The sequence below is a fragment of the Balaenoptera ricei genome, chromosome 1 (assembly GCF_028023285.1).
Source record: "Balaenoptera ricei isolate mBalRic1 chromosome 1, mBalRic1.hap2, whole genome shotgun sequence".
In the NCBI taxonomy this organism is placed as follows: domain Eukaryota; kingdom Metazoa; phylum Chordata; class Mammalia; order Artiodactyla; family Balaenopteridae; genus Balaenoptera; species Balaenoptera ricei.
The window spans coordinates 172,200,130-172,211,001 of record NC_082639.1 but is presented as its reverse complement, the minus strand read 5'-3'; the positions used below and the strand labels follow the sequence as shown (position 1 = coordinate 172,211,001).

Sequence of the window (10,872 nt, the reverse complement as noted above, 5' to 3'; positions counted from 1 at the left end):
ACAAACATAGGTTGTTCAGTCCTGCTGCTATAAAACATAGCATTAAGAAAATAAGCAGCCAATGGACACTTAGGTTGTTTCCATGTGTTGGCTATCGTGACTAATGCTGCTATGAATGTAAGGGTGCATGTATCTTTTTGAATTATAGCTTTGTCCGGATATATGCCCAGGATGTCTGTCAACAAATGAATGGATAAGGAAGATATGGTACATGTATACAATGGAATACTACTCAGCCATAAAAAAGGAGGAAATAATGCCATTTGCAGCCACATGGCTGCAACTAGAGATTATGATACTAAGTGAAGTAAGTCAGAAAGAGAAAGACAAATACCATATAATATCACTTATATGTGGAATCTAAAATATGACACAAATGAACCTATCTATGAAACAGAAACAGAATCACAGACATAGAAAGCAGACTTGTGGTTGCCAAGGGGGAGGGAGGGTAGGGGAGGGATGGACTGGGAGTTTGGGATTAGTAGATGCAAACTATTACTTACAGGATGGATAGACAACAAGGTCCTACTATATAGCACAGGGAACTATATTCAATATCCTGGGACAAACCGTAATGGAAAATAATATGAAAAAGAATGTATATATGTGTATAACTGAGTCAATTTGCTGTACAGCAGAAATTAACACAACATTGTAAATCAACTATACTTCAGTTAAAAGATAAATTTAAAAAATAAGAGAAAAAGAGAAAGAAAATAATCAGTGCCTACAAGCGGCCGAATGGCACTAAGATCTAGCCCTGCCCCCTCTTCTGGCATCATTTATTCAATACTTCGTACTGGAGGAGAATCTGTGATGTAGACATGAGTCTGACCTGGACTAAGTGAGGGAGATGGAACTCCAAGGTGGTGGAGAAGGGGACAGTACTCAGTGTTAGAGGAAGCACTGAAGATTTTGTATAAAAAATAGAATTTCCATAAACGATGATTTTTTAAAATCATTTACTCCTAGAGATTATGGCTAAGATCCAAGCATTGGCTAAAATCAACATCCGTCAATTAATGAACAGACTTGCAGGAACAAGTGGAAAATTACGACACCGTTATCACCATATTAGCATCCCCGACTTTTAGCACGTTGAGTGGAGGGGACCAGCTTTAAGCTCGGCCAACACAGAGACTCTCTGTACATCCTCCCTCAGATTTAACTGGTTTCGGCTCAGGCTGTGGCTGAAATTTGATTTTTTAGAACAAGTTAATTATTGTAAAACTCTCCTTCTATTGAGTTAATAGACAGAGAATTAGAAGTAATTGAATTAAAAACACTTTTGAGTACAAAAACAGTGTGACTGATTAACTTAATTGCCTTGTGCTCACAGTTTTCAAGTCATTGAAAGCACGCTCTCCTTTTAATTAACCTTCTGGGTTTTTTAAGCTCTAAATCAGGCATTTTTCAGCTCTTTGCTCAGGAACAGACACCTATGGAGGCCCTGCAGGGCAGAAGCCAGACGATACCCGAGCAGGTCCAATCCAGCAGAGCGTGAATGCGCTGGGGTCTGTCTGTGCCCATGAATGAGGATGCCCCATGGTGATCTGTGTGTGCTCTGCATTTCCACACAGTCGTGAGACGACTTTGATCAGTTTGTGGAGGTACAGAGTGACAAGACGGGATGAACTCAGGAAAGCCCACAGGGGCTTCCTCTGCATGAATTCGATAATCCCTCTGTCTGGCTCTCAGCCCCATATGCCCAGAAACTTTGCTGTCAGCACACCAAGAATGGCTCTGTCTCTTGAGTCAAACTTGCATTAACCAAACTCACAGAGGCTGATGTATAGACCAGAATGAAATCCTTAACCATTTAAGGGTTTGCTGAGTTCTCGCTCTATAGCTAGGCTGTTTGGAAAGCTAAGTGACAATTAGAAGATAGTCTTTAAGCTTGGCAGGTCCCCAAGAAGGTAGGGCCATTTGATTTATCCTTCATCTCTAGCACCTAGCACATAGTAGGTGCTCAATAAATATTTGTTAAATCAATGAATAAGTCCCAAAAGGGTAATTCAGATTTGAACAGCTAAGAAGGGAAGGATCATGGTGGTCTGAGAGTGATTAGGAACTATTGTGTTGAGAAAGTGGGTGAAGGATGGGCAGAGGCTGGGTAGGAAAAGAGGAAGAAGGGCATTCTTAGCATGGGAACTTGTAAGGCGACTGGTGGTGAGAGGTCTGAAGATGTCACAGAAAATCAGTCTGGACAGACTGGGACCAGATGTGTGGGTTGGCAAGTCTCTTAAGTGGTCCTACGTGTAGCCCCAAGAAAGACAGTAAAATTGTGAGGAGTTGGTGCTTAAGTTACAGAAGACTGGTTATCCCAATCCTATTTATAACACCAGTGTCATTGGTCTGAAATGAGGTGGTGTGGCCGAGGGGGGAGGGTGCCACTCAGTACCAAGTGACAAACACTGAACCAGCAGATAGTGAGAGCCAGGCAGTGTGCAGGGTACAGAGGACAGAGTGTCCGCTCTCAGGAACCCCACAATTCACGAGTTTCTGGTCTACCTGCACTGAGGAGTAATCTCCAAAAACCAAATTGTGTGGTGCTCAAAAGATCAGAAACCAGGACTTCTTGGCTTGCCAACCGGGGCTGCCCAGACTTCATTCGCCAGAAGTCAATTTTTCACAACAGTTTGCAACTGGAGCTTCCTGTCTGGCAAATGACAATTTCAAGGATGATCTTTCCTGATCATTAACAGATTTTCTTTATCAAGTAGCTGGGTGCTCTGAAACTGAGCCTCAATCCTTCTGAGCCCATGCAAGCAGAGGCAAAGGATTGTTCTAAAAGTCATCAAAATTGTCTTTATTTGGCTCTAAAAGGAGAAGCAGGCTGCACCTCTGCGCTGATTTGTCCCTCACTCCGGGAGGATGACTTCGGCGAGTCCTCTTGTCACACCAGCGTGTGCTGGGCTCCTATTCATTGTTCTCGGGACCAACACTGGAGAAATGAACAAAGACAAGACGTGCAGACGGGGTTGTTACGTTTCCATTTAGGAACATAAAGGCTATACAGGAGAGTTTTTTTTTCACCATGAAGAAACTGGCCAAGTGGCAAGCTTTTGGGGGTCTCTGGAATAGAGGAGGGAAAATTACAGAAGGGACTCTATGCTGAGGATAAGATTGTTAGGGTTGGGGTTATAATTCCCCAAAACAAGGGCATCCGCTAAGGGGCTCATTCACAAGCCTCCTTGCTCAGTATCATAAGCTCAGAAAAGGACGTGGTGGTGCTCGCCTCTGGATAATACAGTTTTGCTGCTGAAAATCACAAAGTTTTAGACTTTCCCGCATTGGGGGCCTTCTACAAAGTTGAAGGCGGCCCAGGTCCTCCCCACCAGGCTTTGGCCCCTGCTTCTCCCAGCTACCCCCCTCCACAACTGCAGGCCAGCGTGGGGAGCTGGCTTTCCCACATCTGCCTGGGACTGCACGGGATATCGGGCATCTGTCATCCTGAGGACGCAGAGGACAGGGCATTGTGGGGTGGGGAGGCAGGGACAAAGGAAAATGCCAAGGCCCCGCCAATTCCTCCTAGGCTTGTAAAATTCCAGGGCCAAGTCCAAGCTCCCAAAATAGAAGCCGACAGAGAGCAAACTTCCTGGCTTCAGAGGGTCCCTGGTGTGTGGAAAGAAGCTGTCGGTCTGCAGGGTCTGGGAGGGTATGTGGGTGGAGGCAGGTGGAGAGGAGCCTGAGTGACCAGGGGTGGCCACGACCCTGGGGGAAGGACACCACCTAGAGCGGTGACCTCAGCCACAGGAGCGGCAAGTTCTGTGCACCCCGTCTCGGTGGTCACCTCTTTCTTTAGAAAGAGATAGTTTGCTTTTCGTGGTCTTGGGAAGACAGCAGATGACAAAGCGGTCATAGGCTGTGCATGGCCCGGGTGACACGTCTTTGGCTCGGGGGCAGCGTATCTGGGGACACGGGCGGGGTGTGGTTGCTCCGTGTCTACTGGCAGCTGGCAAATGAGAAGCGTGTACCTTGGTTACTGCCTCTGTTCTAAAGGCCACGGCTTATTTATTCAACTGTCATTAAAATGTTCTGAGTTCATCAGCAGCGTGTTAAAAATTTATAGCTCAACAATTAGCCTTTAATGGATATTTTTTTGCTCACAATTTGTTAGGTTTAGGGGACACTGTTTTTGATGTCTTCATGGTCTCTCACGAAGACATCAGACACAGTTAAATAAAAAACAAGCATCAGATTAAAAAATCCAGACAGCCCTGCAGAACCAACTTGCTTACTGTGATCAGACGGGAGACGACATTAACTTGAATCAATTGGGCATCACCCAGGTCTCCAGATGTGCTCTCGGATTTTGCAGATCGCTTGTGTGAGCAGGGGGCACACGCTTCTTCCTAAGGTGCCTCGGTTTCCTTCTTTGTTAGTTCTTCCCCTAAACGTGGCCGGAGCTGAAACATCCTAAAATAAACAAAGCAGTGAAAGAAACAAAATCTCCATGCGCAATCCTCACGCTCAGAAAGTGTCTTCAAGTATTTAATCAGAATTCCCTCTAGGACTCCATTCATTTAAATGCTATTGAAAAGTCCACGCTCAGTAGCTAAGGAATAGCCAAGAGATGGTTCCCCCAGGTGGTGTTGGATTCCAAGGAACCATTGCCATTTTTTTTCCTGGTTCCCTTTCTGCATACAGACCCGTGGCGTCAGCTGTCAACAAATGCGTCTGGGGTTGAATTGCATTGAGCACACATGGTGGGGCTGCGTGTGAACCGTCACTGCACCGGGCAGAGCCTAGCTTATTAGCACCCACTAAGGGGATGAGGGTTTCACTGGGTGAAGCCAATCAGCTCCCAAGGAGAGCTGGATCAGGCCTACGACATATGGCTCCATGGGAGGTGGCTTCTCCCACTGGAAACCAAGTCCCTTTGCCCCTTTTTGATCCAACCATTCTCCTCTCAAGATTAAATAAAGCTTGCACCGTTAGCCTATGCATTTCTTCCAGTTGGCTCAAGGTGGCTCATAAGCATTCAAGGATATGGACAATGCAGGCCATGTACACAGAGAAATTGGGTATTTTCTCCAGTTCAGAGTCCAGAGAAACTGAGCAGCCAGGTATGTTCACCAGCTGGCACGGTCTGGGCTGGGATTTGAACCTGGACTGAGAGGAAGCCCACACCCCTTCGCTACCCCTCCTCGGTCCTGAAGGGTCCCTCGGGCATCCAGGGGTGTCCCTAAGGGATCCCCTTCCTGGTCAAGTCTTCCAAACACCACAGCTAATCATCTGACCACAGCAGCCCACGGCAGAGCTGTGCCCCACAGGGCTTGGCCGGTCCTACCCAAACAGAGCCATTTTCGTCAATGAGTGATGTTAACATATCAGGGGTTTGTGTAATTATTATTGTTACTTCGGTCTTGACTTCCTCTTGCCAGACATGATGTCTAAACAGGAAAGACCAGCCTTCCTGTTTGGAGATCAGTAACTTCCAGAAGCAGTTGGCCTGTGGAGTTCCTCTCGTCCCTCCTCCCCTTCATGTGGTTTCCAAAGATTCCTTTTAGGTCTTGCAGATGAGTGGGAAATGCCAATAATAGCCCCCGTGAAAGGAAGGGAAGCCACAGTAGGCCAAGTGAGTGGACACCATCGCAGCCCAAGAGATGGGCTCTGTTCCAGAAATCTCTCCCTTCCATTCTGCATCCACAGGGAGCGTAGTGGCCAGCCTGACCCCGGGCACACGGCACAACCAGAGGGTGTGTAGGAACAAGTGTCCTGGCACCCCTGTGACCTTCCATGGGCACCCGTGCCTCATGCAGTGTCTGCTGGTCATAGTTATGGACAGTGGGGCTGGGTGTGGACGAGACATCTGGCCTGAAGTCCATCTTCTGGGTTCCAGGGAAGGTCAAGGTCCTTCCCCATTATCCCTACTCCACAAAACTCTAACTTATTTCATTTCATGTAACTTCTCACTTACTGAGCAACTATGATATGAAAGACATTGCCTGCAGAAGGGTCTCTGAGAGACCGAAATGGATATAGGAGTCCTTGTCCTGAGAAGGCCATAGACTCAGTGTGGAGAGGACCACGCAGACACACCGCTAAGCTGGACACAAAGGCCAGGGCGCAGGGACAAAGAGAAGTGGGGCCACCAAATCCTGGGGCCCGAGGTGGTGCCAGGCAACCAGCCCAGCCCAGAGGGTCACCTCACATCCCCAAGGGGCAGGGTCTAGCTCTGGCTCATGGGGACCCTTTCTCTGGGGCTGAGGGGAAGGGGTCCGGGCAGACTCTTCTCTTTCCCAGGAGCACCCTCGGGCCACCCACTCTGCCGTTCCAGGCCTTCCCAGCCTCCCTGGGTGTGCATGGGGGTAGGTGCTGCGAGCGGGGCAGGGAGGGAGGAAAGGAGAGTCACTTTCCCCTGAATCCTGCAGGAGATCCGGAGACCGGTCCCAGAGAGATGAGGTAATGTCTGTAACTGCTCCGTGGAGGAGATGGAACGCGCAGAGCCACGGACCCTTCAGACTCTCCCTCCCACCCTCCCATGCTCGTTTCTCCCTCTGGCAGCCCCCCAAATGCTGATCCTGCAGTGAAGCTGTGAGAGACAGAGAGGGAACAGGATCAATATTTGGGAGGCCTTCAGGAAACCTGGGCCTCCATCCATCAAATCCATGACCTTGTCTGGACATTTCCCTGCTCTGGCTGCCAGCATTGTCTCTCCATCAGGGCCTGGGCCATGTGAAGCCGGTGGGGGGGGGCCAGGAGGGAAGGAGGGAGGCCTCAGACGGGCACGGGCCCAGCATGCTGCAGACAGAAGGGTTACAGAGCTGCCACAGAGGAGGGCAGGGGCCTGAGCGTTAGGACGAGGGCTACAGGGCTGGGCTGAACTAGTACGTGGGCACGACTGCAGGTGGGCCAGAGAGAGGGGAGTGGAAGCTTCTGCCCCACGGGGGTCTCATCACTGAGTAGACTCGTCAGAGCTGCTTTACTGCAGGGTGGCTGGAGTTCCCCAGAGAGACAGTGGAAACCGGCAGGCCTTCTAGAGGTTGGGCCTAGAACTAGCGTGGTCACTTCTGCTGCCTTCTATTGGTCCAGGCAGGCTACAGAACCAGCCCAGGGGCAGGGGCCAGGGAGCAAGCCTCCACCTCTTGACAGTGGACAGCACGTGTAGACGGGTAGGGAGGCGGCTGCCGGAAGCCCTCTTTGGAGACTGTCTACACACGGCATGAGGGTCACCAGGTCTCAGAAACGTCAATGCCTCTGCCCTTCCACATGGGAGGGTTCAGCCCCGAGAGCCATGAACCTGTCCTCTGAGGCTGCCAGCTTTTGGATCCTTTCAACCCCCAGAATCTGAGATCCTTAAAGGTCTACACTCCACCCCAGCCGCTGGCTCTGGGTGATTCCCAGGAATGAGTGTGGCCAGTGGCCTTGGTCCAGCAGCTGTGGTCCCTCCGCCCCCGCGCCCCTTGCAGACAGTGATCAGTGACCGAGTTCCGGGTCACCCTGCCTCATGGGAAGAGAAGACGCTTCTGCGGAGCTTCAGAGGTGGAATTTGGGCCAGTGGGTCAAAATTCTGGAAAGCAGATTTTGCATCAATATAAGAATGAAGAATGAACTCTCAGCAACAGAGCAGGCTGATTTAGAAAACGGGGAGCCTTCTGTTCCTAGAAGTATTCAAGCAGAAGCTGGATCACCCCTGCCGGAAGGACCAGAACAAACCCCTAGACTAAAGGAGGCTCAAGTCTCAAGATTCCCCGCACCTTTAATCACCCTTCATGCTAACTGTCTGGAACCTACTGGGCGACGGTTGTCATCTTGCAAGTCCTGGCAATTCTCATTTTGGGGGACAACACCCTGTCCCTGTTGAGAAACAGGGGCTGGCAGGTTGAACCCTACCTTCCCAGGCACCAAGTTAATGACCAACTCGTCAGGTGGGTCTAAGTGGCTTTGTGTTTCTACTTCAAGCTGCCTGGATGGAACTTGGGCTTCAAGGAATGACTTTGTGCAGAGCCTTGGCCCCTCTCTCTGCTTGGCCTTTGGGCTGAGATGGAGCTGGAGGGGACTCGCAGCTTCGTTCCCTACGAGGTGCCCGGTGCCTGTTGCTTCTCACGTCTGTATTGACCACGGCCCTGAGCACTGTCCTTAGGCCTCCAAGATCCGTAGGGAGCCCAGTTCTGGGGGGTGAGGGCCTCCACAGGTGCGTTTTCTCTCTGGCTCACACGCCACCCTGACTGTTGTGAGCAGCGGACGGGCCTGGAGGGAAGGTGGCCTGACCCTGACCCTCACACAGCGCTGGCGTGGCCGACGCTCTGGGGTCTCTGGCCTTAGGGGTTCCAATGGTCTCACTGGCCTCTACTCTTGGCTTAATGACAAGCGGTGACCTGCCCTTGAGCTCTGGGAGGGAAGGAACACTGTTCCTGAGTCGCACAGGCCCTTCTTCTGCAAGAAGAGGGAAGAAAATTCTCCCTCATTAGTAGCCAAGGGTTAGGGCCGAAGAGGTTACCTAAAATGTAAAAGATGTGATTTGGGGTCTATCAGCTTTAATCCCCTCCTTTCCATTACCTCATTGATGGTTCTTTCCTTTCAATAGCCTAGAACTCTTGACAAAAATAGCAAAGGTCCGAGGAAACATGTATTGATCAGATTTTCTAGAATATTCCCAAGTCCTTCTCTGCCTGCACTTGTGCCGCCCACTGCAAGTTCTGCAGGTGAATGCAACAGGGGGGTTGGCCAGCTTTTCCCGTGACCTGGCATTTCACATGGAAGGATGATCACTCAATTGTTTCCAAGTCAGCATGAATGTCACACAGGGGCCAATTCTGGGATCACCCTTCAAAGCTGCTGTGTGTGGTGTACGTGGTGAGTGTGTGCATGTGTGTGTGGTGTGTGTGTGTGTGTGTGTATGTGTGTATGTGATGTGTGTGTGTGTGTATGGCATGTGTGTGTGTAGTGTGTACATGTGGCGTATGTGTTTACATGGTATGTGTATGTGTGTATGTGTTTACGTGGTGTGTGTGTGTGTATGTGTGTATGTGGTATGTGTGTGTGTATGGCATGTGTATGCGTAGTGTGTACACGTGGCGTATGTGTTTACATGGTATGTGTATGTGTGTATGTGGTGTGTGTGTGTGTGTGTGTGTGTGTGGTGTGGGGTGTGGTATATGTATATGTGTATGTATGTATGTGTGTATGGCATGTGTGTGCGTAGTGTGTACACGTGGTGTATGTGTTTACATGGTATGTGTGTATGTGTGTGTGTGTGTGTGTGTGTGTGTGGTGTGGGTCCCCCCTCGAGTGTGGAGGAATTCCAGGAGGAACGTAGCTGGAGGAGGTAAGCTGATTTCCCAGCCAGAAGGTTCCATCTGTGAAGACAGGTGTTTGGTTTCTGTCTGTTTTTGTTTGTTTTCTGTGACCTTGAGACTCACAGAGGTTTTCCTCCCTGAAGCGAGCGTCTGTGGATGCTGCGTGGGTCTGGTTTCTGGAGCAGAGGGAGGCGAAGGGGAAGGCGGTCCTCCTCGGCAGGAGGACGGATGGCGGGACGGTGGGCTCAGACCCTTGGGTGCTGGCCCGTGTGGATTCCAGCAGCCGGTCTCTCAGCACTTTGCCACTTCTGACGTCAGGTGGCAGGGACAGGCTAGATGCCTTTGAGTCAACTGCTTGAAAGGCTCTAGAAGGCACTGGAGCGTTAGAAGAAGGCCAGGCCTCGAGTTTAAGCTTTAGCCTCTTGGTTTCTTCTCTCCAAGGAAGGGCTCTGGGGGAGCCTTGGGCTGAGGACGGCTCAGGGCTATGGTCCTGCAGCGCCACCTGGGGGCGATGAGGAGAATGGCCACCAGAGGATGAGCCAGAGGGACCCTCCGCGGTGGGTGGCCAGGGGCTCCTCTCTCTGGCACTGACCCCAGAGGAGACTCCCCAGTCTCTTGGGAGACCCTGGGGATTTGCTTCCTGTTTACATCAGTAGACAGAAAAAAACTTGCCCCGCAAGCCCTGGCTTCTGTGGGATTGCCTTGCTGGGGAATCTCAGAGAGACCAGAAGACCCCATTTCCCACCCTTCCTGCCCACTTTTTGTCAGAACACCTGTTCTATTAAGAGGTAACAATTATTTAAAGATCCTGAGAAGATTCAAACTGGGGAGACAGCGGAGTCTGCCAGGCCATTTTACAGATGAGGAAACTGAAGCTCAGAAAGGCTGTCTCCTGAGTCCCAGCCCCGAGCTCCCCCCATTCCCCGTCCTGCAGCGTGTGGCCCACCCGCCATGCAGAGCGGGCCGTCGGACCCCAGCAGAGGGGCTCCGGGGACACACGGAACAGAGCAGAGAGGACCTATGACGATCTGAAGGGAGGGAGGCTGACCAGAGAATAAGGCCAAGGTAAGCATGGAGCTGAATGTCTCAGAACGGGAGCTGCGGGCACGAAGTGGACAGAGTGACCCTGGGGTGCGGCACAGAGGCAGCACACTTACCGTGAAGATATCCAGAGTGAACCCTGGGTTCGAGAGAGCTGCGGCTCTGGAGAACCTGGACGCAGCTGCATGCAACCTCTGTGGAACAAAGAAGGAATGAATATTGCAATAAATTTCACATCTGAGTCCCACAGCCCAGCCCCCTCCTTCTCTGGCCTGGCCTGGCCGCCTTGTTCTCCGATGCTCCTCATCACCAGCCCTCCCCCAGAGCCAGGCCACTGGCCTCCCTGGATGCTCTGTCCCCAGGCATTGGCTTTTGCTGGGTCCCCTTGCTGGGATGCCTGCCTTGCCCCTCTCCTCTGCAGCAGGATGAGCTGAAGCCCCACACAGCCAGGGGCTCCTGGAGAGGTGGATTAATTCGCCAGGGTTGCTGTAACAAAGTATGGCAGGCGGCGTGGGTGGGGAGGGGCTTAAACAACAGGAATGTATCATCTCAGGGTTCTGGAGGCTGGAAGGCCAAGATCAAG

General features: G+C 51.0%; 1 long non-coding RNA gene across 1 annotated transcript; it reads right to left on the bottom strand.

The window, feature by feature from the left end:
- Window positions 1–2,802: 2,802 nt before the first annotated feature.
- LOC132376329 (uncharacterized) lies at window positions 2,803–10,477 on the bottom strand. The gene is made up of 3 exons (XR_009506272.1): window positions 10,406–10,477; window positions 4,245–4,422; window positions 2,803–2,947 (listed from the first exon to the last, which is right to left on the bottom strand). It is a non-coding gene; the product is annotated as an uncharacterized LOC132376329 (long non-coding RNA).
- Between the last annotated feature and the right edge of the window lie 395 nt (window positions 10,478–10,872).